A 14,697-nucleotide genomic window follows, 5' to 3' on the forward strand; every position below is an offset into this window, starting at 1 on the left:
GTTTGTAAGTTTTTGAGAAAATGGTTCATGAAGTTTGCTGTTACATATATCATATTTTGTTGCAACTTCATATATACATATAATTGAATGTTAATGTAAAAATTGTTATGCCTTCATCAAGATTACCAAAAGTGAATATTCATTAATTAAGGAAGAATTCATTTGTTCTATCCATTTCATGAGCTGAGATGAACATAATTTTTATTGCTTGGTTAACACATGGTTTTTGTCAGAGAAGTTATTTCCTTAACTTTTTCCCTGTTTGAACCTTTATGCATGAGAAAGTGTTTTATGATCAATCACATCATTTTCAGCTAGAATACCGTCAGCAAAGCATCTTTTTAGCATATTGTTGTCCTTTTTCGTTTTGCATAAACTATCATCACTCCAAAGCGTCCTATCTCTTATTCATAACTATCTTTACACACTTTGCTCTCAATATAATCATAATTTTCACCGTCCTATCATTCATAAGTGTACTCTGCCTCCCTTACTGATATATTGTTCATTCCATTGCCTTGCCGTCAGCACCACCCCTTTCATATGCTTTATGGTTATGGAACCCATTTTCCAATTGGAGGGGGGAATGTATGCATTATGGGATTGCATGCGATATGATTACTACACTCTGCCATAACTTGTTGATTTGACAACAGTTTTTTCTAACTGAAAGTTTTGCATGCATCTTATCTATTTCTATTCAAAACTAACATTATGGATTCAAGAACATTGTATGCAAAATAGTGCTTTGTTTACAGGAGAACAACAAGTATGCAGGGGAAATTCTATTCGTAGCATGACCACACTATTGCACTTCACAGTAGAGGCTCGTGAACGTGAACAATTCTTCAGATATGATGTGCTTCCCTGGATTCCACCTTTTGCATCACTTTTAGCACCAACTCTGCCTACATCAGCTTCAACAACTGCCAGTATTTATATGTCATTCCACATTTTTGGAGGTAAAACTTGAGGTAAAATTGCATAGTTTTCTAATTTATTATAAATTTAGGAGAATCTAATGAAAATCCATTTTGAGCATTATTTACCATCCTTCATTTCTACCACTTCCCATTTTTCAGCAGCATATCATTTCCGAGTATGGGGGAGTGTTCCTTCATTTCTTTCCTATCACCACGCCATTCATATTCTTTATCCTCCATTGCTATTCTTATTCACTCTCACCACCTCCCTTATTCCATGTTGTTTTACACCAAGCATAGAATTCAACAGCTGGTAGTAACCACCTCTCTTTGTTTTCTAGCATCGCATGAGGACATGCTAATTTTTCAGAGAGGGGGAGGAATTGCTATGCATGATGGATATTTTCTACTTTCTTCCTTATTTAAGGCATACAATTTCATTTTTTGATTTCCACATATTTTTAAAACTATGAACCCAATTCTTGTAATTTTTGGAAAGCACATACCTATCATTAATACAAATCCACACAATTTCAAGAAGTAGTGGTTCATAAAATTTCGGAAATCATGCACTCTCACCTACAGCCATTTTGTTTATATCTCATGATCCGTGCATCAAAACAATCTGATTTTTGGATCATAAAGGCATTCATATATTATAAATTTACTTGCCAAATTTCAACAAAAGCTGGTTTGTAAGTTTTTGAGAAAATGGTTCATGAAGTTTGCTGTTACATATATCATATTTTGTTGCAACTTCATATATACATATAATTGAATGTTAATGTAAAAATTGTTATGCCTTCATCAAGATTACCAAAAGTGAATATTCATTAATTAAGGAAGAATTCATTTGTTCTATCCATTTCATGAGCTGAGATGAACATAATTTTTATTGCTTGGTTAACACATGGTTTTTGTCAGAGAAGTTATTTCCTTAACTTTTTCCCTGTTTGAACCTTTATGCATGAGAAAGTGTTTTATGATCAATCACATCATTTTCAGCTAGAATACCGTCAGCAAAGCATCTTTTTAGCATATTGTTGTCCTTTTTCGTTTTGCATAAACTATCATCACTCCAAAGCGTCCTATCTCTTATTCATAACTATCTTTACACACTTTGCTCTCAATATAATCATAATTTTCACCGTCCTATCATTCATAAGTGTACTCTGCCTCCCTTACTGATATATTGTTCATTCCATTGCCTTGCCGTCAGCACCACCCCTTTCATATGCTTTATGGTTATGGAACCCATTTTCCAATTGGAGGGGGGAATGTATGCATTATGGGATTGCATGCGATATGATTACTACACTCTGCCATAACTTGTTGATTTGACAACAGTTTTTTCTAACTGAAAGTTTTGCATGCATCTTATCTATTTCTATTCAAAACTAACATTATGGATTCAAGAACATTGTATGCAAAATAGTGCTTTGTTTACAGGAGAACAACAAGTATGCAGGGGAAATTCTATTCGTAGCATGACCACACTATTGCACTTCACAGTAGAGGCTCGTGAACGTGAACAATTCTTCAGATATGATGTGCTTCCCTGGATTCCACCTTTTGCATCACTTTTAGCACCAACTCTGCCTACATCAGCTTCAACAACTGCCAGTATTTATATGTCATTCCACATTTTTGGAGGTAAAACTTGAGGTAAAATTGCATAGTTTTCTAATTTATTATAAATTTAGGAGAATCTAATGAAAATCCATTTTGAGCATTATTTACCATCCTTCATTTCTACCACTTCCCATTTTTCAGCAGCATATCATTTCCGAGTATGGGGGAGTGTTCCTTCATTTCTTTCCTATCACCACGCCATTCATATTCTTTATCCTCCATTGCTATTCTTATTCACTCTCACCACCTCCCTTATTCCATGTTGTTTTACACCAAGCATAGAATTCAACAGCTGGTAGTAACCACCTCTCTTTGTTTTCTAGCATCGCATGAGGACATGCTAATTTTTCAGAGAGGGGGAGGAATTGCTATGCATGATGGATATTTTCTACTTTCTTCCTTATTTAAGGCATACAATTTCATTTTTTGATTTCCACATATTTTTAAAACTATGAACCCAATTCTTGTAATTTTTGGAAAGCACATACCTATCATTAATACAAATCCACACAATTTCAAGAAGTAGTGGTTCATAAAATTTCGGAAATCATGCACTCTCACCTACAGCCATTTTGTTTATATCTCATGATCCGTGCATCAAAACAATCTGATTTTTGGATCATAAAGGCATTCATATATTATAAATTTACTTGCCAAATTTCAACAAAAGCTGGTTTGTAAGTTTTTGAGAAAATGGTTCATGAAGTTTGCTGTTACATATATCATATTTTGTTGCAACTTCATATATACATATAATTGAATGTTAATGTAAAAATTGTTATGCCTTCATCAAGATTACCAAAAGTGAATATTCATTAATTAAGGAAGAATTCATTTGTTCTATCCATTTCATGAGCTGAGATGAACATAATTTTTATTGCTTGGTTAACACATGGTTTTTGTCAGAGAAGTTATTTCCTTAACTTTTTCCCTGTTTGAACCTTTATGCATGAGAAAGTGTTTTATGATCAATCACATCATTTTCAGCTAGAATACCGTCAGCAAAGCATCTTTTTAGCATATTGTTGTCCTTTTTCGTTTTGCATAAACTATCATCACTCCAAAGCGTCCTATCTCTTATTCATAACTATCTTTACACACTTTGCTCTCAATATAATCATAATTTTCACCGTCCTATCATTCATAAGTGTACTCTGCCTCCCTTACTGATATATTGTTCATTCCATTGCCTTGCCGTCAGCACCACCCCTTTCATATGCTTTATGGTTATGGAACCCATTTTCCAATTGGAGGGGGGAATGTATGCATTATGGGATTGCATGCGATATGATTACTACACTCTGCCATAACTTGTTGATTTGACAACAGTTTTTTCTAACTGAAAGTTTTGCATGCATCTTATCTATTTCTATTCAAAACTAACATTATGGATTCAAGAACATTGTATGCAAAATAGTGCTTTGTTTACAGGAGAACAACAAGTATGCAGGGGAAATTCTATTCGTAGCATGACCACACTATTGCACTTCACAGTAGAGGCTCGTGAACGTGAACAATTCTTCAGATATGATGTGCTTCCCTGGATTCCACCTTTTGCATCACTTTTAGCACCAACTCTGCCTACATCAGCTTCAACAACTGCCAGTATTTATATGTCATTCCACATTTTTGGAGGTAAAACTTGAGGTAAAATTGCATAGTTTTCTAATTTATTATAAATTTAGGAGAATCTAATGAAAATCCATTTTGAGCATTATTTACCATCCTTCATTTCTACCACTTCCCATTTTTCAGCAGCATATCATTTCCGAGTATGGGGGAGTGTTCCTTCATTTCTTTCCTATCACCACGCCATTCATATTCTTTATCCTCCATTGCTATTCTTATTCACTCTCACCACCTCCCTTATTCCATGTTGTTTTACACCAAGCATAGAATTCAACAGCTGGTAGTAACCACCTCTCTTTGTTTTCTAGCATCGCATGAGGACATGCTAATTTTTCAGAGAGGGGGAGGAATTGCTATGCATGATGGATATTTTCTACTTTCTTCCTTATTTAAGGCATACAATTTCATTTTTTGATTTCCACATATTTTTAAAACTATGAACCCAATTCTTGTAATTTTTGGAAAGCACATACCTATCATTAATACAAATCCACACAATTTCAAGAAGTAGTGGTTCATAAAATTTCGGAAATCATGCACTCTCACCTACAGCCATTTTGTTTATATCTCATGATCCGTGCATCAAAACAATCTGATTTTTGGATCATAAAGGCATTCATATATTATAAATTTACTTGCCAAATTTCAACAAAAGCTGGTTTGTAAGTTTTTGAGAAAATGGTTCATGAAGTTTGCTGTTACATATATCATATTTTGTTGCAACTTCATATATACATATAATTGAATGTTAATGTAAAAATTGTTATGCCTTCATCAAGATTACCAAAAGTGAATATTCATTAATTAAGGAAGAATTCATTTGTTCTATCCATTTCATGAGCTGAGATGAACATAATTTTTATTGCTTGGTTAACACATGGTTTTTGTCAGAGAAGTTATTTCCTTAACTTTTTCCCTGTTTGAACCTTTATGCATGAGAAAGTGTTTTATGATCAATCACATCATTTTCAGCTAGAATACCGTCAGCAAAGCATCTTTTTAGCATATTGTTGTCCTTTTTCGTTTTGCATAAACTATCATCACTCCAAAGCGTCCTATCTCTTATTCATAACTATCTTTACACACTTTGCTCTCAATATAATCATAATTTTCACCGTCCTATCATTCATAAGTGTACTCTGCCTCCCTTACTGATATATTGTTCATTCCATTGCCTTGCCGTCAGCACCACCCCTTTCATATGCTTTATGGTTATGGAACCCATTTTCCAATTGGAGGGGGGAATGTATGCATTATGGGATTGCATGCGATATGATTACTACACTCTGCCATAACTTGTTGATTTGACAACAGTTTTTTCTAACTGAAAGTTTTGCATGCATCTTATCTATTTCTATTCAAAACTAACATTATGGATTCAAGAACATTGTATGCAAAATAGTGCTTTGTTTACAGGAGAACAACAAGTATGCAGGGGAAATTCTATTCGTAGCATGACCACACTATTGCACTTCACAGTAGAGGCTCGTGAACGTGAACAATTCTTCAGATATGATGTGCTTCCCTGGATTCCACCTTTTGCATCACTTTTAGCACCAACTCTGCCTACATCAGCTTCAACAACTGCCAGTATTTATATGTCATTCCACATTTTTGGAGGTAAAACTTGAGGTAAAATTGCATAGTTTTCTAATTTATTATAAATTTAGGAGAATCTAATGAAAATCCATTTTGAGCATTATTTACCATCCTTCATTTCTACCACTTCCCATTTTTCAGCAGCATATCATTTCCGAGTATGGGGGAGTGTTCCTTCATTTCTTTCCTATCACCACGCCATTCATATTCTTTATCCTCCATTGCTATTCTTATTCACTCTCACCACCTCCCTTATTCCATGTTGTTTTACACCAAGCATAGAATTCAACAGCTGGTAGTAACCACCTCTCTTTGTTTTCTAGCATCGCATGAGGACATGCTAATTTTTCAGAGAGGGGGAGGAATTGCTATGCATGATGGATATTTTCTACTTTCTTCCTTATTTAAGGCATACAATTTCATTTTTTGATTTCCACATATTTTTAAAACTATGAACCCAATTCTTGTAATTTTTGGAAAGCACATACCTATCATTAATACAAATCCACACAATTTCAAGAAGTAGTGGTTCATAAAATTTCGGAAATCATGCACTCTCACCTACAGCCATTTTGTTTATATCTCATGATCCGTGCATCAAAACAATCTGATTTTTGGATCATAAAGGCATTCATATATTATAAATTTACTTGCCAAATTTCAACAAAAGCTGGTTTGTAAGTTTTTGAGAAAATGGTTCATGAAGTTTGCTGTTACATATATCATATTTTGTTGCAACTTCATATATACATATAATTGAATGTTAATGTAAAAATTGTTATGCCTTCATCAAGATTACCAAAAGTGAATATTCATTAATTAAGGAAGAATTCATTTGTTCTATCCATTTCATGAGCTGAGATGAACATAATTTTTATTGCTTGGTTAACACATGGTTTTTGTCAGAGAAGTTATTTCCTTAACTTTTTCCCTGTTTGAACCTTTATGCATGAGAAAGTGTTTTATGATCAATCACATCATTTTCAGCTAGAATACCGTCAGCAAAGCATCTTTTTAGCATATTGTTGTCCTTTTTCGTTTTGCATAAACTATCATCACTCCAAAGCGTCCTATCTCTTATTCATAACTATCTTTACACACTTTGCTCTCAATATAATCATAATTTTCACCGTCCTATCATTCATAAGTGTACTCTGCCTCCCTTACTGATATATTGTTCATTCCATTGCCTTGCCGTCAGCACCACCCCTTTCATATGCTTTATGGTTATGGAACCCATTTTCCAATTGGAGGGGGGAATGTATGCATTATGGGATTGCATGCGATATGATTACTACACTCTGCCATAACTTGTTGATTTGACAACAGTTTTTTCTAACTGAAAGTTTTGCATGCATCTTATCTATTTCTATTCAAAACTAACATTATGGATTCAAGAACATTGTATGCAAAATAGTGCTTTGTTTACAGGAGAACAACAAGTATGCAGGGGAAATTCTATTCGTAGCATGACCACACTATTGCACTTCACAGTAGAGGCTCGTGAACGTGAACAATTCTTCAGATATGATGTGCTTCCCTGGATTCCACCTTTTGCATCACTTTTAGCACCAACTCTGCCTACATCAGCTTCAACAACTGCCAGTATTTATATGTCATTCCACATTTTTGGAGGTAAAACTTGAGGTAAAATTGCATAGTTTTCTAATTTATTATAAATTTAGGAGAATCTAATGAAAATCCATTTTGAGCATTATTTACCATCCTTCATTTCTACCACTTCCCATTTTTCAGCAGCATATCATTTCCGAGTATGGGGGAGTGTTCCTTCATTTCTTTCCTATCACCACGCCATTCATATTCTTTATCCTCCATTGCTATTCTTATTCACTCTCACCACCTCCCTTATTCCATGTTGTTTTACACCAAGCATAGAATTCAACAGCTGGTAGTAACCACCTCTCTTTGTTTTCTAGCATCGCATGAGGACATGCTAATTTTTCAGAGAGGGGGAGGAATTGCTATGCATGATGGATATTTTCTACTTTCTTCCTTATTTAAGGCATACAATTTCATTTTTTGATTTCCACATATTTTTAAAACTATGAACCCAATTCTTGTAATTTTTGGAAAGCACATACCTATCATTAATACAAATCCACACAATTTCAAGAAGTAGTGGTTCATAAAATTTCGGAAATCATGCACTCTCACCTACAGCCATTTTGTTTATATCTCATGATCCGTGCATCAAAACAATCTGATTTTTGGATCATAAAGGCATTCATATATTATAAATTTACTTGCCAAATTTCAACAAAAGCTGGTTTGTAAGTTTTTGAGAAAATGGTTCATGAAGTTTGCTGTTACATATATCATATTTTGTTGCAACTTCATATATACATATAATTGAATGTTAATGTAAAAATTGTTATGCCTTCATCAAGATTACCAAAAGTGAATATTCATTAATTAAGGAAGAATTCATTTGTTCTATCCATTTCATGAGCTGAGATGAACATAATTTTTATTGCTTGGTTAACACATGGTTTTTGTCAGAGAAGTTATTTCCTTAACTTTTTCCCTGTTTGAACCTTTATGCATGAGAAAGTGTTTTATGATCAATCACATCATTTTCAGCTAGAATACCGTCAGCAAAGCATCTTTTTAGCATATTGTTGTCCTTTTTCGTTTTGCATAAACTATCATCACTCCAAAGCGTCCTATCTCTTATTCATAACTATCTTTACACACTTTGCTCTCAATATAATCATAATTTTCACCGTCCTATCATTCATAAGTGTACTCTGCCTCCCTTACTGATATATTGTTCATTCCATTGCCTTGCCGTCAGCACCACCCCTTTCATATGCTTTATGGTTATGGAACCCATTTTCCAATTGGAGGGGGGAATGTATGCATTATGGGATTGCATGCGATATGATTACTACACTCTGCCATAACTTGTTGATTTGACAACAGTTTTTTCTAACTGAAAGTTTTGCATGCATCTTATCTATTTCTATTCAAAACTAACATTATGGATTCAAGAACATTGTATGCAAAATAGTGCTTTGTTTACAGGAGAACAACAAGTATGCAGGGGAAATTCTATTCGTAGCATGACCACACTATTGCACTTCACAGTAGAGGCTCGTGAACGTGAACAATTCTTCAGATATGATGTGCTTCCCTGGATTCCACCTTTTGCATCACTTTTAGCACCAACTCTGCCTACATCAGCTTCAACAACTGCCAGTATTTATATGTCATTCCACATTTTTGGAGGTAAAACTTGAGGTAAAATTGCATAGTTTTCTAATTTATTATAAATTTAGGAGAATCTAATGAAAATCCATTTTGAGCATTATTTACCATCCTTCATTTCTACCACTTCCCATTTTTCAGCAGCATATCATTTCCGAGTATGGGGGAGTGTTCCTTCATTTCTTTCCTATCACCACGCCATTCATATTCTTTATCCTCCATTGCTATTCTTATTCACTCTCACCACCTCCCTTATTCCATGTTGTTTTACACCAAGCATAGAATTCAACAGCTGGTAGTAACCACCTCTCTTTGTTTTCTAGCATCGCATGAGGACATGCTAATTTTTCAGAGAGGGGGAGGAATTGCTATGCATGATGGATATTTTCTACTTTCTTCCTTATTTAAGGCATACAATTTCATTTTTTGATTTCCACATATTTTTAAAACTATGAACCCAATTCTTGTAATTTTTGGAAAGCACATACCTATCATTAATACAAATCCACACAATTTCAAGAAGTAGTGGTTCATAAAATTTCGGAAATCATGCACTCTCACCTACAGCCATTTTGTTTATATCTCATGATCCGTGCATCAAAACAATCTGATTTTTGGATCATAAAGGCATTCATATATTATAAATTTACTTGCCAAATTTCAACAAAAGCTGGTTTGTAAGTTTTTGAGAAAATGGTTCATGAAGTTTGCTGTTACATATATCATATTTTGTTGCAACTTCATATATACATATAATTGAATGTTAATGTAAAAATTGTTATGCCTTCATCAAGATTACCAAAAGTGAATATTCATTAATTAAGGAAGAATTCATTTGTTCTATCCATTTCATGAGCTGAGATGAACATAATTTTTATTGCTTGGTTAACACATGGTTTTTGTCAGAGAAGTTATTTCCTTAACTTTTTCCCTGTTTGAACCTTTATGCATGAGAAAGTGTTTTATGATCAATCACATCATTTTCAGCTAGAATACCGTCAGCAAAGCATCTTTTTAGCATATTGTTGTCCTTTTTCGTTTTGCATAAACTATCATCACTCCAAAGCGTCCTATCTCTTATTCATAACTATCTTTACACACTTTGCTCTCAATATAATCATAATTTTCACCGTCCTATCATTCATAAGTGTACTCTGCCTCCCTTACTGATATATTGTTCATTCCATTGCCTTGCCGTCAGCACCACCCCTTTCATATGCTTTATGGTTATGGAACCCATTTTCCAATTGGAGGGGGGAATGTATGCATTATGGGATTGCATGCGATATGATTACTACACTCTGCCATAACTTGTTGATTTGACAACAGTTTTTTCTAACTGAAAGTTTTGCATGCATCTTATCTATTTCTATTCAAAACTAACATTATGGATTCAAGAACATTGTATGCAAAATAGTGCTTTGTTTACAGGAGAACAACAAGTATGCAGGGGAAATTCTATTCGTAGCATGACCACACTATTGCACTTCACAGTAGAGGCTCGTGAACGTGAACAATTCTTCAGATATGATGTGCTTCCCTGGATTCCACCTTTTGCATCACTTTTAGCACCAACTCTGCCTACATCAGCTTCAACAACTGCCAGTATTTATATGTCATTCCACATTTTTGGAGGTAAAACTTGAGGTAAAATTGCATAGTTTTCTAATTTATTATAAATTTAGGAGAATCTAATGAAAATCCATTTTGAGCATTATTTACCATCCTTCATTTCTACCACTTCCCATTTTTCAGCAGCATATCATTTCCGAGTATGGGGGAGTGTTCCTTCATTTCTTTCCTATCACCACGCCATTCATATTCTTTATCCTCCATTGCTATTCTTATTCACTCTCACCACCTCCCTTATTCCATGTTGTTTTACACCAAGCATAGAATTCAACAGCTGGTAGTAACCACCTCTCTTTGTTTTCTAGCATCGCATGAGGACATGCTAATTTTTCAGAGAGGGGGAGGAATTGCTATGCATGATGGATATTTTCTACTTTCTTCCTTATTTAAGGCATACAATTTCATTTTTTGATTTCCACATATTTTTAAAACTATGAACCCAATTCTTGTAATTTTTGGAAAGCACATACCTATCATTAATACAAATCCACACAATTTCAAGAAGTAGTGGTTCATAAAATTTCGGAAATCATGCACTCTCACCTACAGCCATTTTGTTTATATCTCATGATCCGTGCATCAAAACAATCTGATTTTTGGATCATAAAGGCATTCATATATTATAAATTTACTTGCCAAATTTCAACAAAAGCTGGTTTGTAAGTTTTTGAGAAAATGGTTCATGAAGTTTGCTGTTACATATATCATATTTTGTTGCAACTTCATATATACATATAATTGAATGTTAATGTAAAAATTGTTATGCCTTCATCAAGATTACCAAAAGTGAATATTCATTAATTAAGGAAGAATTCATTTGTTCTATCCATTTCATGAGCTGAGATGAACATAATTTTTATTGCTTGGTTAACACATGGTTTTTGTCAGAGAAGTTATTTCCTTAACTTTTTCCCTGTTTGAACCTTTATGCATGAGAAAGTGTTTTATGATCAATCACATCATTTTCAGCTAGAATACCGTCAGCAAAGCATCTTTTTAGCATATTGTTGTCCTTTTTCGTTTTGCATAAACTATCATCACTCCAAAGCGTCCTATCTCTTATTCATAACTATCTTTACACACTTTGCTCTCAATATAATCATAATTTTCACCGTCCTATCATTCATAAGTGTACTCTGCCTCCCTTACTGATATATTGTTCATTCCATTGCCTTGCCGTCAGCACCACCCCTTTCATATGCTTTATGGTTATGGAACCCATTTTCCAATTGGAGGGGGGAATGTATGCATTATGGGATTGCATGCGATATGATTACTACACTCTGCCATAACTTGTTGATTTGACAACAGTTTTTTCTAACTGAAAGTTTTGCATGCATCTTATCTATTTCTATTCAAAACTAACATTATGGATTCAAGAACATTGTATGCAAAATAGTGCTTTGTTTACAGGAGAACAACAAGTATGCAGGGGAAATTCTATTCGTAGCATGACCACACTATTGCACTTCACAGTAGAGGCTCGTGAACGTGAACAATTCTTCAGATATGATGTGCTTCCCTGGATTCCACCTTTTGCATCACTTTTAGCACCAACTCTGCCTACATCAGCTTCAACAACTGCCAGTATTTATATGTCATTCCACATTTTTGGAGGTAAAACTTGAGGTAAAATTGCATAGTTTTCTAATTTATTATAAATTTAGGAGAATCTAATGAAAATCCATTTTGAGCATTATTTACCATCCTTCATTTCTACCACTTCCCATTTTTCAGCAGCATATCATTTCCGAGTATGGGGGAGTGTTCCTTCATTTCTTTCCTATCACCACGCCATTCATATTCTTTATCCTCCATTGCTATTCTTATTCACTCTCACCACCTCCCTTATTCCATGTTGTTTTACACCAAGCATAGAATTCAACAGCTGGTAGTAACCACCTCTCTTTGTTTTCTAGCATCGCATGAGGACATGCTAATTTTTCAGAGAGGGGGAGGAATTGCTATGCATGATGGATATTTTCTACTTTCTTCCTTATTTAAGGCATACAATTTCATTTTTTGATTTCCACATATTTTTAAAACTATGAACCCAATTCTTGTAATTTTTGGAAAGCACATACCTATCATTAATACAAATCCACACAATTTCAAGAAGTAGTGGTTCATAAAATTTCGGAAATCATGCACTCTCACCTACAGCCATTTTGTTTATATCTCATGATCCGTGCATCAAAACAATCTGATTTTTGGATCATAAAGGCATTCATATATTATAAATTTACTTGCCAAATTTCAACAAAAGCTGGTTTGTAAGTTTTTGAGAAAATGGTTCATGAAGTTTGCTGTTACATATATCATATTTTGTTGCAACTTCATATATACATATAATTGAATGTTAATGTAAAAATTGTTATGCCTTCATCAAGATTACCAAAAGTGAATATTCATTAATTAAGGAAGAATTCATTTGTTCTATCCATTTCATGAGCTGAGATGAACATAATTTTTATTGCTTGGTTAACACATGGTTTTTGTCAGAGAAGTTATTTCCTTAACTTTTTCCCTGTTTGAACCTTTATGCATGAGAAAGTGTTTTATGATCAATCACATCATTTTCAGCTAGAATACCGTCAGCAAAGCATCTTTTTAGCATATTGTTGTCCTTTTTCGTTTTGCATAAACTATCATCACTCCAAAGCGTCCTATCTCTTATTCATAACTATCTTTACACACTTTGCTCTCAATATAATCATAATTTTCACCGTCCTATCATTCATAAGTGTACTCTGCCTCCCTTACTGATATATTGTTCATTCCATTGCCTTGCCGTCAGCACCACCCCTTTCATATGCTTTATGGTTATGGAACCCATTTTCCAATTGGAGGGGGGAATGTATGCATTATGGGATTGCATGCGATATGATTACTACACTCTGCCATAACTTGTTGATTTGACAACAGTTTTTTCTAACTGAAAGTTTTGCATGCATCTTATCTATTTCTATTCAAAACTAACATTATGGATTCAAGAACATTGTATGCAAAATAGTGCTTTGTTTACAGGAGAACAACAAGTATGCAGGGGAAATTCTATTCGTAGCATGACCACACTATTGCACTTCACAGTAGAGGCTCGTGAACGTGAACAATTCTTCAGATATGATGTGCTTCCCTGGATTCCACCTTTTGCATCACTTTTAGCACCAACTCTGCCTACATCAGCTTCAACAACTGCCAGTATTTATATGTCATTCCACATTTTTGGAGGTAAAACTTGAGGTAAAATTGCATAGTTTTCTAATTTATTATAAATTTAGGAGAATCTAATGAAAATCCATTTTGAGCATTATTTACCATCCTTCATTTCTACCACTTCCCATTTTTCAGCAGCATATCATTTCCGAGTATGGGGGAGTGTTCCTTCATTTCTTTCCTATCACCACGCCATTCATATTCTTTATCCTCCATTGCTATTCTTATTCACTCTCACCACCTCCCTTATTCCATGTTGTTTTACACCAAGCATAGAATTCAACAGCTGGTAGTAACCACCTCTCTTTGTTTTCTAGCATCGCATGAGGACATGCTAATTTTTCAGAGAGGGGGAGGAATTGCTATGCATGATGGATATTTTCTACTTTCTTCCTTATTTAAGGCATACAATTTCATTTTTTGATTTCCACATATTTTTAAAACTATGAACCCAATTCTTGTAATTTTTGGAAAGCACATACCTATCATTAATACAAATCCACACAATTTCAAGAAGTAGTGGTTCATAAAATTTCGGAAATCATGCACTCTCACCTACAGCCATTTTGTTTATATCTCATGATCCGTGCATCAAAACAATCTGATTTTTGGATCATAAAGGCATTCATATATTATAAATTTACTTGCCAAATTTCAACAAAAGCTGGTTTGTAAGTTTTTGAGAAAATGGTTCATGAAGTTTGCTGTTACATATATCATATTTTGTTGCAACTTCATATATACATATAATTGAATGTTAATGTAAAAATTGTTATGCCTTCATCAAGATTACCAAAAGTGAATATTCATTAATTAAGGAAGAATTCATTTGTTCTAT

Source organism: Pinus tabuliformis, chromosome 1_2 (genome assembly GCF_031772625.1).
Source record: "Pinus tabuliformis cultivar Carrire ecotype Pingquan chromosome 1_2, CPIR1, whole genome shotgun sequence".
NCBI classification, from domain to species: domain Eukaryota; kingdom Viridiplantae; phylum Streptophyta; class Pinopsida; order Pinales; family Pinaceae; genus Pinus; species Pinus tabuliformis.